The sequence below is a fragment of the Suricata suricatta genome, chromosome 12, assembly GCF_006229205.1.
Source record: "Suricata suricatta isolate VVHF042 chromosome 12, meerkat_22Aug2017_6uvM2_HiC, whole genome shotgun sequence".
Taxonomy (NCBI): Eukaryota; Metazoa; Chordata; class Mammalia; order Carnivora; family Herpestidae; genus Suricata; species Suricata suricatta.
In genome coordinates, this window is record NC_043711.1 from 60,033,120 (window position 1) to 60,044,557 (window position 11,438).

Sequence of the window (11,438 nt, forward strand, 5' to 3'; positions counted from 1 at the left end):
CTCATGTAAAAGGAAGCAGAGAACCAGGGTTCCACCTTACCGGGAAAAGCATGCTCAAAGAAGTTTGCTGACTTAGGGCCACCACTAGTTGGTTAATGCCCTACAGGGCAAAACAAAACAAAACAAAACAAAACAAAAAAACTGTAATCCTTATTATTATTTTTCTACAGGACAGAAATCCTACGCATTCCTATAAGACAGGGTCACTAATACATCACATCATTTCACAGTGTCTAACTTATAACAGTAAATGGTAGGTCAAGCACAGGTCCACTAAATAACGAAAGAATCCTTGGGTGACCTTGTAAAACATCACCCCAGTATGGTAATAAAAGATCATGCCACCAACATTTTTGTTTTATTTCCACATTTTATTTTATTTATTTTTTTCTGTTTATTTATTTATTTTTTAACATATGCAATTATTTTCCATCATTTACACTACAGTAGTTACAATTACACTCCAAACAGAAAAGCAAAGTGAAAAATCAAAACACCAACTTCTATTTCATGTAATTAGACTTATACAGAAATTAGAAGGTTATGTAACAACTAGTTAATCACTTCCAAGAATCAAAAAGGGCCTGCTTAGATGCTGACCTGTTCAAAGTATATCCCTCTTAATCCCTACAAATATCATAATAACAAGAACAGAATTGGGGGCCAGTCTTTCCATACCCACTGATGACAGCTCTGCAATCCTGTTATTTTGTTGTTTGGTCCTGCTGAATTTTCTGCAAGAACTATTTTGGGACTTTAAAGTGTTAAGAGGGGAAAAGGCCTGCTTCTATTCACATCACCCCACACAGCAAATACAATCTAGTAAGTTTCAAAACAAAAATATTTTCCTGAGGGCTGAACAATACAAGATACAAGGAGCCTAATATGTCGAGGCTCTGGTGAGAAGTGCTGCCAAACCAAGATATAATTAGCTTTCTCAGGAGCCAGGAGCCCTTGTTTGTACACCCAGATGAGCCCACATTTCCTAAAACCATCAAAGCCCACTGTAATTAGTCCATTAATAGAAACTTGTTGTGAGTTCAGGTACCCCCCGGCGTCCAAGTTTTGCCTCCAGTCCCTGTTCATTCAGCTCAACATCACGTAGCGGGAGGAATACGGTGATTTTGTTAACCAAAACAAGCTTACTTATCAGGTTTTAAAAATCAGACTGAAAAACAGGAATTCTTTGGTAATCTTTCCAGTTAAAATGTGAACAATACGATGTTAGTTCTTGGCAAACTCTTAAATTTTCTTAACAATTTAATTACCCACATTATAGAACAGGGTGTTTCTGTTTCTTCCTTCCTTCCCTCCTTCCTTCCTTCCTTCCTTCCTTCCTTCCTTCCTTCCTTCCTTCCTTCCTTCCTTCCTTCCTTCCTCTCTCTCTCTCTCTCTCTCTCTCTCTTTCTCTCTTTCTCTCTCTTTCTTTTCTTCTCCTCCTTCTCTTTCTTCTTCCTTTAAAATTCATGTGAGACAATGAGTAGCTGAGCTCAAGGTCCTACCAGGTTTGGAGAGATGAGGAATTAAGATCACTGTCACCAAAGGAACTGCTTGTTAGTGTGCCTCTGCCCCACCTGGAATACAAGCTCCATGAGGGCAGATACTTTTTACTGTTTTGTTATTCCTGTTGGAACCATGTCTGATACATAGCAGGCACTCCATAAATGTGTGTCGAGTATACTAACAGATGGAATGGGTGAAGCGAGTTCTCAGGAGCAGGAACTGAGAGCTGGAAATGACCTGGAACTCCTAGATCTCTGGGCACGGGTGGCAATCTGGGGGTGCTTGCAAGGCTGAGGCCTGGGGATGACATCCAGGACTACATATTAAACAAGTTACCTTTATTGAAAAGGAAACATATCTACTTATAAACTTGGGATATCCCTGGCATTCTGGAGCCAGGACTCACCTCCCCAAGCCCTGGCTCTCCCCACACGTGGACTGAGGTGAGACCTAAGTGCTGGGTCTAATATTGAGGCTTATTTTACTTTGATGTACTTTGTTTTTAGGTCTATAAAAATGAAGGAATTTTGTGTAGATTATGAATTAAAAAAAAGGAATAGATCACCTCTGAATTTCCTTCTGGTCTAAGTAGAGTTTATAATGTGGTCTCAGGTTTTATGTCACCAAATAAAAACAAGCTCAAACATGAATCTTTCAGTACATAACCACTCAATTGGGGCTCACTCAGAACCTTTCTGGTTGAATCCTGTGGTTCTACAAGCACAATGTACTCACACAAGTGTCTTTCCTGCAAAGGATGTGCACTTTCATCTCTTGATTACTAACTTAATTTCAGAGTGATCAGGGAATGTGTGAAACCTTCCCTTTGGTATCTGCAGTACTTTGCTCTGTGGCCTCACATGTAGTCAGTTCTTAATTAAGTTCTGGGCTGGCTTTGAAGAAGTAGGTGAGGTGTCTCTAATGCTCTAAGAATCATCATTTGGAAATTCAATTTTCTATCTCCAGGACTCTACCATCCATGCAGACCCCTGTGCCCTGTCACCTCCTTTTCCCTTTGTAGAGCCACCCCTGGGAAAGGCTCAATTTGTAAATCATCCACAGCTTCTTTGAGGGTGTGTGGTGGACAGAGCTCTCACCAGGCCAAGCCATAATACAGAGAACCAAAGTCAAGACCAAGTGAAAAAATGCCACCAGTGGAACTTTCAGAGTGCTGTGTCACATTATCTTGAGAATCACCCTTCTTGCATTTGTTAACCCAGTTGGGCAACAGTAATCATGTTAATAATTAGTCATAATAAATTCCTGATGTTTGCACAGCATCTTAATTCTTCATGAAGTTTTCTGTAGCTATTTTCTTCTTGGCTCCTTGCCACAGGTCTGTGATGATGTATTATTTTGCCTTAGGAATCAGGGACTCTTGACCCCTGAGTCCTCTACATTACTTGCCAGCATCCCTTCTGTGGAGCCCAAGGGGTTCTGGTGAGGAGCATCACATGCAAGAAGACACAGGAAGTAAGTGTTCTGATCCCAGGTTAGGTGCTGAACTTCCTGTCTGACTTGAGGCAAATCTTTTGGGGATTTTGCTTCTTCATCTGAATATTAAAGTAATTAGATCAAATCAGTAATTTTTTGGATGAAATCTCCATATCTGAAATAAGCTTTTAGACTGAAGCATGAAGGGATGAGCCTGGAGTCCCCTCTCTCTGTTCCCCTCTGACTTCCCCATCTGCTATAGATTCCTCTCTGGCACTGGCACCCTCCCCAAGACACCATGGAAACATCTGACCTCATGATATGTAAGTCTCGGTTTACCCCAACATTTTGTGACTCATTTTGTGACATTTTGTTTCCTCTTCTGTAAAAGCAAAAGGGCTGGATTCAATTGTCTCCAAAGACTAGCTGACATCTGTGCTTCAACACCAGGGTCGTAGAGATGCTTAGCAGAATGAATGTCCTGTCCCCTCTTCCTGGTCACAGGCTCGGACCTCCTCACCCAGGGAGCAGTTTCCATCTATGACAACTGAGGGGGTAAGATGTGAATTTATACTCCCATGTGAAACAAACAAACAAACTAGACAGATACATGAAATGGCAACTTTCAAGGCAATGGACATCATACAATGGAGCACAGTAACCCTTGAAAGAAAGGAAACAAGTGAGCAAGGCTCTATGATTCCCTAGCTCACCACTTTGAGAGAATTTCCAGGCCATGGGGCAAGATGTGGGGAAGTTAGTTGGAGCTTGGTGGATACCCTAATTGAAGAGACAGAGCTGAAAATCCAGAAATACCAGGGTGGATAGGATTTACAGGACAGAATACCAGAGAGATGAGACATGCATCAAGAGAGAGGGGGCTCCAGAGGTGTGCAGAGGATGTACCTCAAATATTCAGCAGATTATTGTTCAGCTTATGTATGAAAAATGTCAAAGGCTGGGAAAAGATTTGTCTCAAAGGATTAAACAGTGCCCAGTCCTTACACATTGCTGGAAATAGTGCCTATTCTTATAAACAGGATATGAAAATCTCATGAAGTTCATTTATATATTTTCTTTGAAGAAATGATTGTTCAACTCTTTGCGCATTTTTAAATTGGGCTGTTCAGTTGTGGGAAATCTCTATATATTTTGAAAATCAATCCATTATCAAATGTATGACTTACAAATATGTTCTCTCATCCATATGGATTGATTTTCACTCTGCTGATAGTGTCTTGAGATGAACAAAAGTTTTTGATTTTCATAAAGTAAAATTTGTGGCTTTTTCCTTTGTTGCCTATGCCTTTGGAGTCATTGCCAAATCCAATATCATGAAGCTTCCCTCTTTGTTTTCTAGGTCTTTGATTCATTTGAGTTCATTATGGCATAGGGTTCAACTGAATTTGTTTGCATTGTGGATATCTAGTTTTCCCAATACCATTTCTTGAAAAGACTATCTTTTCTCCATAGAATGGTTTTGACACACTTGTCAAAATCATCTGACCAGATATGTGATGATTTAGTTTTGCACTCTGAATTCTATCCCATTTGTATGTCTGCCCATCTTTATGCCAGTACCACACTGCTTTTTTAAAATTTTTAAAATGTTTTATTTATTTTTGATACAGAGACAGAGCATGAGAGGGGGAGGGGCAGAGAGAGAAGGAGACACAGAACCGGAAGCAGGCTTCGGGCTCTGAGCTAGCTGTCAGTACAGAGCCTGACACCGGGCTCAAACCCACGAACGTGAGATCTGAGCTGAAGTTGGAGGCTTAACTGACTGAGCCATCCAGGCGTTCCCCCCCCCCACTGTTTTGATAATTGTAGCTTTATAGTAAGTTTTGAAATTTGAAAGTGAGATCTCCAATTTTGTTCTTTTTTTTTTCCAGATTGTTTTGACTATTGGGGTTTCTTGAGATTCATATACATTTTAGTATGAATTTTTCTATTTCTGAAAAATGTAAGTCTGGGGGATTTTGAGAGGGATTGCATCGAACCTGTAGCTAACTTTGCATAGTATTGACATAAAAAAAATTTTTTTTAAACCAAGTAGATTCCAGAAAGGAAACTTACACACACACACACACACACACACACACACACACACACACACATTAATTTATTTATTTTTGAGAGAGAGAGAGAGAGAGAGCATAAGCTAGGGAGGGGCAGAAAAAGAGGGAGACACAGAATCTGAAGCAGGCTCCAGGTTCTGCACCGTGAGTACAGAGCCCAAGGCAGGACTTGAGTCTATGAACTGTGAGGTCTTGACCCAAGCTGAAGTTGGACGCTTAACTGACTGAGCCACCAAGGCACTCCAGTATTGACATTTTAACAATATTAAGTCTTCTAATCCATGAACATGAAATGTCTTTTATTTATGTCTTTAATTTCTTTCAGCAATGTTTGTGGTTTTCAGTGCACAAGTCTTTCACCTTCTCCATTAAGTTTATTCTTAAGTATTGTATTTTATTTTTTGATACTATTGTAAAAAAGAATAATTTCTTTAATATCTTTTCTGGGTGTTTTTTATTGTTAGTGTATAGAAATGTAATGGAGTTTTCAGTTGATTTTGTATCCTATAACTTTGCTGAATTCTAAGGTTTTTTTTTTTGTAAAATCTATAGGTTTTCTATATAAAATTGGGCTGTCTGTGAACAGAGATAATGTTACTTCTTTTCCAATTTGGATAACTTATTCTTTTCTTATTTTCTTTCTTTCTTTCTTTCTTTCTTTCTTTCTTTCTTTCTTTCTTTCTTTCTTCTTTCTTTCTTTCTTTCTTTCCTTTGCCTAATTGCTCTGATTGAGATTTACAGCACTATGTTGAATAAAAGTGGTAAAAAAGGCAAACAGATGGCTTTTTCTTCCTCCTGATCTTAGGGGGAAAGCTTTTCTTCTTTCACCATTGTGTATAATGTTAACTGTGGGTTTTTCATGTATCCTTTATTATGTTAAGAAATTTTTTCTGTTCTTAGTTTTTGAGAATTTTATCATGATAGATTGTTGAAATTTTTAGATTTGTGAAATGCTTTTTTCTTCATTAATTCAGATGATGTAATTGTTCATTTTGTCGTTTAATTATTATTCTTATCTTTTAATGTTGAATCATCCTTGCTTTCCAGGAATGATTCCTATTTAGTCATGGTGTATAATTTTTTAATATGCCATTGAATCCAGTTTACTAATACCTTTTGAGGATTTTTGCATGAACATTTATAAGATACATTGGTCTGTAGTTTATTTTTTCTATAGTTTCTTTGTTTAGCTTTAGTATCAGACGTATGCTTTATAAAATAAGTTAAGGACAGCTCACTCTTTAACTTTTTGAAAAAAGTTTGAGAAATATTGGAGTTGATTCTTATTTAAATGTTCAATAGAATTCACCAGTGAATGCAAAAACAACAAATGTTGGTGAGGATGTAGAAAAAAAGGGACCCTCTTGCACTGCTGGTGGGAATGAAAATTGATGTGGCCACTATGGAAAACAGTATGGAGGTTTCTCAAAAAATTATATCCAGTGATTGCACTAGTGGATGTTTGTGCAAAGAATATAAAAACACTAATTTGAAAGGATATATGCACCCCTATGTTTCCTGCAGCATTATTTACAGTAGCAGAAATATGGAAGCAACTGTGTCTATCGATAGATGAATGGATAAAGAAGATGTAATTGATATATATAGCCAATGGAACAATGGAATATTATTTAGCCACAAAAAAGAATAAAATCTTGCCATTTGCAATGACATGGATGGAGTTAAAGAATATAATGCTAAATGAAGTCAGTCAGAAAAAGACAAATACCACATGATTTCATCCATATGTGGAATTTAAGAAAGAAAACAGTGAACAAAGGAAAAATAGAAAGAGAGAGAAAGAGAAACCAAGAAACAGATTCTGAACTACAGAGACAAAGAAATAGTTATCAGAGGAGAGGAGGTCGGGGGAAGGGTGAACTAGGTGAAGGGGATTAAGAGTACACTTATGATGATGAGCACTGAGTAATGTATAGAATTGTTTGATCACTATGTTGTATACCTGAAACTAATATAACAATGTATAGTAACTAAAATAATAGTACAAAAAGGAAAAAATATATGAGCACAGACGTTAACTCTAGAGCAGGAATGGTAATGTAGGAGGGGTGAAGGAGCAGTACTCTGAACTGTTGTATTTTGAAGAAAATCACCAAACTTCAAAGGATATCACTCTATAAATCATGAAATCATGAAACATAATAATAGATAATATATTCTTTTTAAAAATGTTTATTTATTTTGAGACAGAGAGAGAGAGAGAGAGAGAGAGAGAGAGAGAGAGAGAGAGAGAGAAAAGAGAGAATGAGAGAGCATGAGTGGAGAAGGGTCAGAGAGAGAAGGAGAGAGAAACCCAAGCAGTTCTGATGTGGAACTTGATCTCAAAAACCATGACCTGAATTAAAATCAAGAGTCAGACGCTCTCCTGACTGAGCTGCTCAGGGGCCCCTAGATAATATACACTTTAAAAAAAAAGGCATTTTGTGACTAAATGGCAGTGTGTATCACACTTCCTAAAAATTCACTGAAAATCATAATTGGTTGTTTTTCTTTGAGCAGATAAACAAATTTGTTTTACTTTGAGCTATATATATACAAATCTCTCTCTGTCTCCAATGTATACATATATATATGGAGAGAGAGAATGTATATAAAATATGTCTCAGTTAAGTATCTTTGAATTCATCAAGTTTCTTGAATTTGCAGATACACATTTTTCCTTACATTTCCTTAAGTGGGAAATTTTTGGCCATCATTTCTTCAAAAATCTCTCTGCCCTGTTCTCCCTCTCTTCCCCATCTGGGACTCCTGTGATGTGTTTATTTGTTCATATGATAATTTCTCATAAGTGCCTTGGGTACTATTCACTTTTCTCATTTTTTTTTCCTTCTCTGGACTAGATGATTTAATATATACTGTCTTAATGTTCATGGATTCTTTCTTTCTTTTGCCTGTTTGAGCCTGCTGTTGAATTTCTCTAGAGATTTTTTCACTTCATTTCTTGTATTTTTTGGCTCTATAATACCTGCTTTTTCAGTGCTTTCTATCTCTTCAATGATATTTGCATCCTGTTTATAATTATTTTCCTTATTTCCTTTAGTGCTTGTTCCTATTTTCCTTTAGTTTTGCAGCATATTTAAGACTGTTATTTTGAAGTCTTTGTCTATTAAGTCTCATGCCAATGTTTCTTCAGGAATGGATTGTGAAAATTTATTTTGTTTCTTTGACTGACTCATGTTTTTGTTTCTTTGTACGTCTTGTGATACATTATTAAAAATTGATCATTTGACAAAACAGCAATGTTCTCCCTGTCTTTAGAGAAAGGATCTGTTCAGGAAAGACCTTCAATAATCAGCCTGGTTTGAGAGCTTGTGGTCTCCTCCGGTTTTTTCCAGGTTTATTTTTTCCCTCAGCTTGCATGTGTCTTTTTAAATTCCTTCTGTTTCTATGGATTCTTTTAATTATTTTAATTTTTCTAAGAGTTTTACCCATGCTTCTTCTCAGGGACTTCACTGTTCTATTGTATTTTCTCTCAGAAATCTATTATCCTAGGTTCTGTGGGATATTAGTTCCCTACCTCTTTCATGAGTCATGCCTATTGCCCTTTATCACTTTTCTTGGCCTGAGTTAAGCTGTCTGAGCTCTGAGGTAGGTGAAATTAAGACCACTCCTTCAGGCAGCCCCCAGACAGATTAGAACATTGAAATTGGATACACTTTGCCTTATCTGCTTCAGGGAAGGGAGCTGGGGACTGGACAGCCACATCTTCTAAACCATATATGATATGGTATGTATCATACTAGCTGGGCATGGGATAAGAACAACTAAAAACATCACAAACATTGTTAATATTCTTAGTGTGGCTTTTTATTGATTGTCTGCTTTGTTGCTATAGATTTTTGATTTCCAAATTTTCTATGAAGTTACTTTAGTCTGTCTACTTTACCTAGTGTTTCTTTGGGGGAACCAGAACCTGGAGCCTTATAGTGTGCCAACTGGGTGATATTGCTCCGTCTGAATGTCACCTCATTTAATCCTTAAACCAAATCCATGATGTAGCAACTGTTATTAGTCCCACTTCATGGACAGGAGGTCAAGATCCCTAAATTTAATCAACTTACTTCCAGTCTGGGAGTAAGAACAGCCCCAAGTGGGATTCAGACCAACTAGTCTGGCCCCAGCATTCACATTCTGAACCTTTCCACAGTCTCTTTCTTCATGTTAATGGATTCTCCCCTTTAATCAGTACTGAAATTAGACCATGTAAGGACCCTGATGTAAGTAAACTCATCTGGGTTTAGAATTTTAAGCTGGCTTTTGTTACTTATAATACTGCTTTAACAGCCATACTCTGTGATACGTTATATTTCATTTTTCCAATATGCTTGTATAGGTCACACGAGGGTGGGCATGGAGTCATTTTCAGTAGCTACCTCTTTAAAAGAGTCATCAGTGGTGTTCTGTCCACCTTTCCTGTTGTGCAGGGCTTGTCTTCCCTCATGTCCAGAGTGTTAAGTGAGATGAATTATATAAAGTACTTGGAAGACAACCAGACACAGTTGTTACCTTTGACACACCGTAGCCTTGAATACTTCAATGTTATTGTTACTGCTTCATTCATGACATTGTCAACAGCTCCACAGTGATGGCCCAGGACTGGCAGTGCCTACCCGGCTTCACTGGAGGTGTTTCTGGTCCAAACCCCCCTCTCAGTGAAGTCATGCTTGATCACAGCTTTTCTGGAATCATCAACTCAGGCTTGCCTCCACAGCTGGGCTCTGGAAAGTGGTCCACTAGAACTGACAGAGGAACAAGGAACACAAGACAAACCCAAACAGATGACAACAGACTGAAACTTTCAGTCTGGCCTGAACGTTTGTCCTCCACATTCTTTGGGTAATAATTTTTGGAGAAAGTCAGTAATCTGAAGACACTTTCTGTTTTCTCCTAAGAGGGGGTTAACATCTTTGCTTTGGGGATGAGAGTGAATATGGTTTCCAAACCTCAGTGTGAGGAGTTTGCAAATACAAGTCTACATCTGATGATTTCATCTGTGGTGGTCCAGGAGATAAGTGGATTAGGAGTTGCGCACAGGGGATTCATCTGCTTCCTGCCAGGGCTCATAAATGACACGTGTTCCTTGCATGTATACATTATCCAGTGCTTATTGCCCAGACGCTGGGACCCAGTGCTGGCTTCAGATGATGTGCTGATGGTACAGGCTGCTTTGCACAAAGCCCAGTGGGGGATAAAAACACAGTTTATCTCATAGGTTTTGCTTTATGTCTGAACATACATTAACATCCCTGAACACACCCAGACCAGACCTCAAATGAATGGGTGTTGGGAGGGGTGAAGGCCAGGTGAACAAGCGTGGGCTGAGTTTAGAAGTTAATTCTTGCTGCACAGCGGCCAAAGGCCTGCACTGCCTACGCGTGCATAGGGATGTGTCTGGACAAGGTCTGTGGCCTGGAGCCTGTAGTACTTGGCCTGTTGAGCAATTTTACCAATTGTAGAAATGGTTTTTCTGTCCAGCTTTATCCTAAATAGGGCCATGCCTGTTTTGAGAGCTTTTATCTTCCCTCCACAAAACCATCCAATTCCAAACTCCACCAATCTATTTCTTATAAAAAGAACAAGGCAGTCATGCCCAACCCCCTAAGTTTGCTGCTTCTTCTGTAAAGTGATTTGATCTTTTGCCAATTCTTCCCTGAATTCTTATGTATTAAACGTTCACAGTGTTCTAATCATTGCAGAGCCTTTATACTCACACAAATGGCATGAGATGATAAATCCAGTGACATTTTGAAAACCCACATATTCAAAGGGAGTTACTATATATTGATAGTGTTAAATATCAAGAACTGACATAACTCTTCCTATCACTCCAGATTTTTATCCCATAGATTTAACACACACACACACACACACACACACACACACACACACACACACATGCACACACACACACAAGCCCAAAAACCTGCATGTTATTCTGATTCCTAGGAGAACAGATATTCATGGTACAAAATTTGAAAATATAAAAAAAAAGTACTGAGAAGTGAATAAAAATCTCCTGGAACCATACTTAGAGAAAGGTTGATATTGAAGAGTTTTTCCTGGTGGACATATATAACTTAAAGAATTAAGCTAAGATAGAGCCATACAGCACATACTGTTTTTCAGCTTTAAAACATCTTGTCATACACATAGACCAATGGAATAGAATAGAGAACCCAGAGCTGGGTCCACAAATGTACAGTCAATTAATTTTTGACAAAGCAGGAAAGAATATCCGATGGGAAAAAGACTGCCTCTTTAGCAGATGGTGCTGGGAAAACTGGACAGCAACATGCAGAAGAATGAAACTAGACCAGTCTCTAACACCATACACAAAAATAAAATCAAAATGGCTGAAGGACCTGAATGTGAGACAGGAAACCAACAAAACCCTCGAGGAGA

General features: G+C 38.3%; 1 long non-coding RNA gene across 2 annotated transcripts in view; it reads right to left on the reverse strand.

The window, feature by feature from the left end:
- Positions 1–2,694: 2,694 nt before the first annotated feature.
- Positions 2,695–11,438, reverse strand: part of LOC115272992 — a 10,594-nt gene continuing 1,850 nt past the window's right edge. Inside the window, exons 3-4 of one of the 2 annotated variants that reach the window (XR_003900591.1) lie at positions 3,277–3,484; positions 2,695–3,056 (exon numbers count right to left, since the gene is read on the reverse strand). This is a non-coding gene — a long non-coding RNA (uncharacterized LOC115272992). Of the gene's footprint in view, positions 3,057–3,276; positions 3,485–9,555; positions 9,776–11,438 lie in introns of those variants that run through there. The other variant, XR_003900590.1, reaches the window with a different exon arrangement.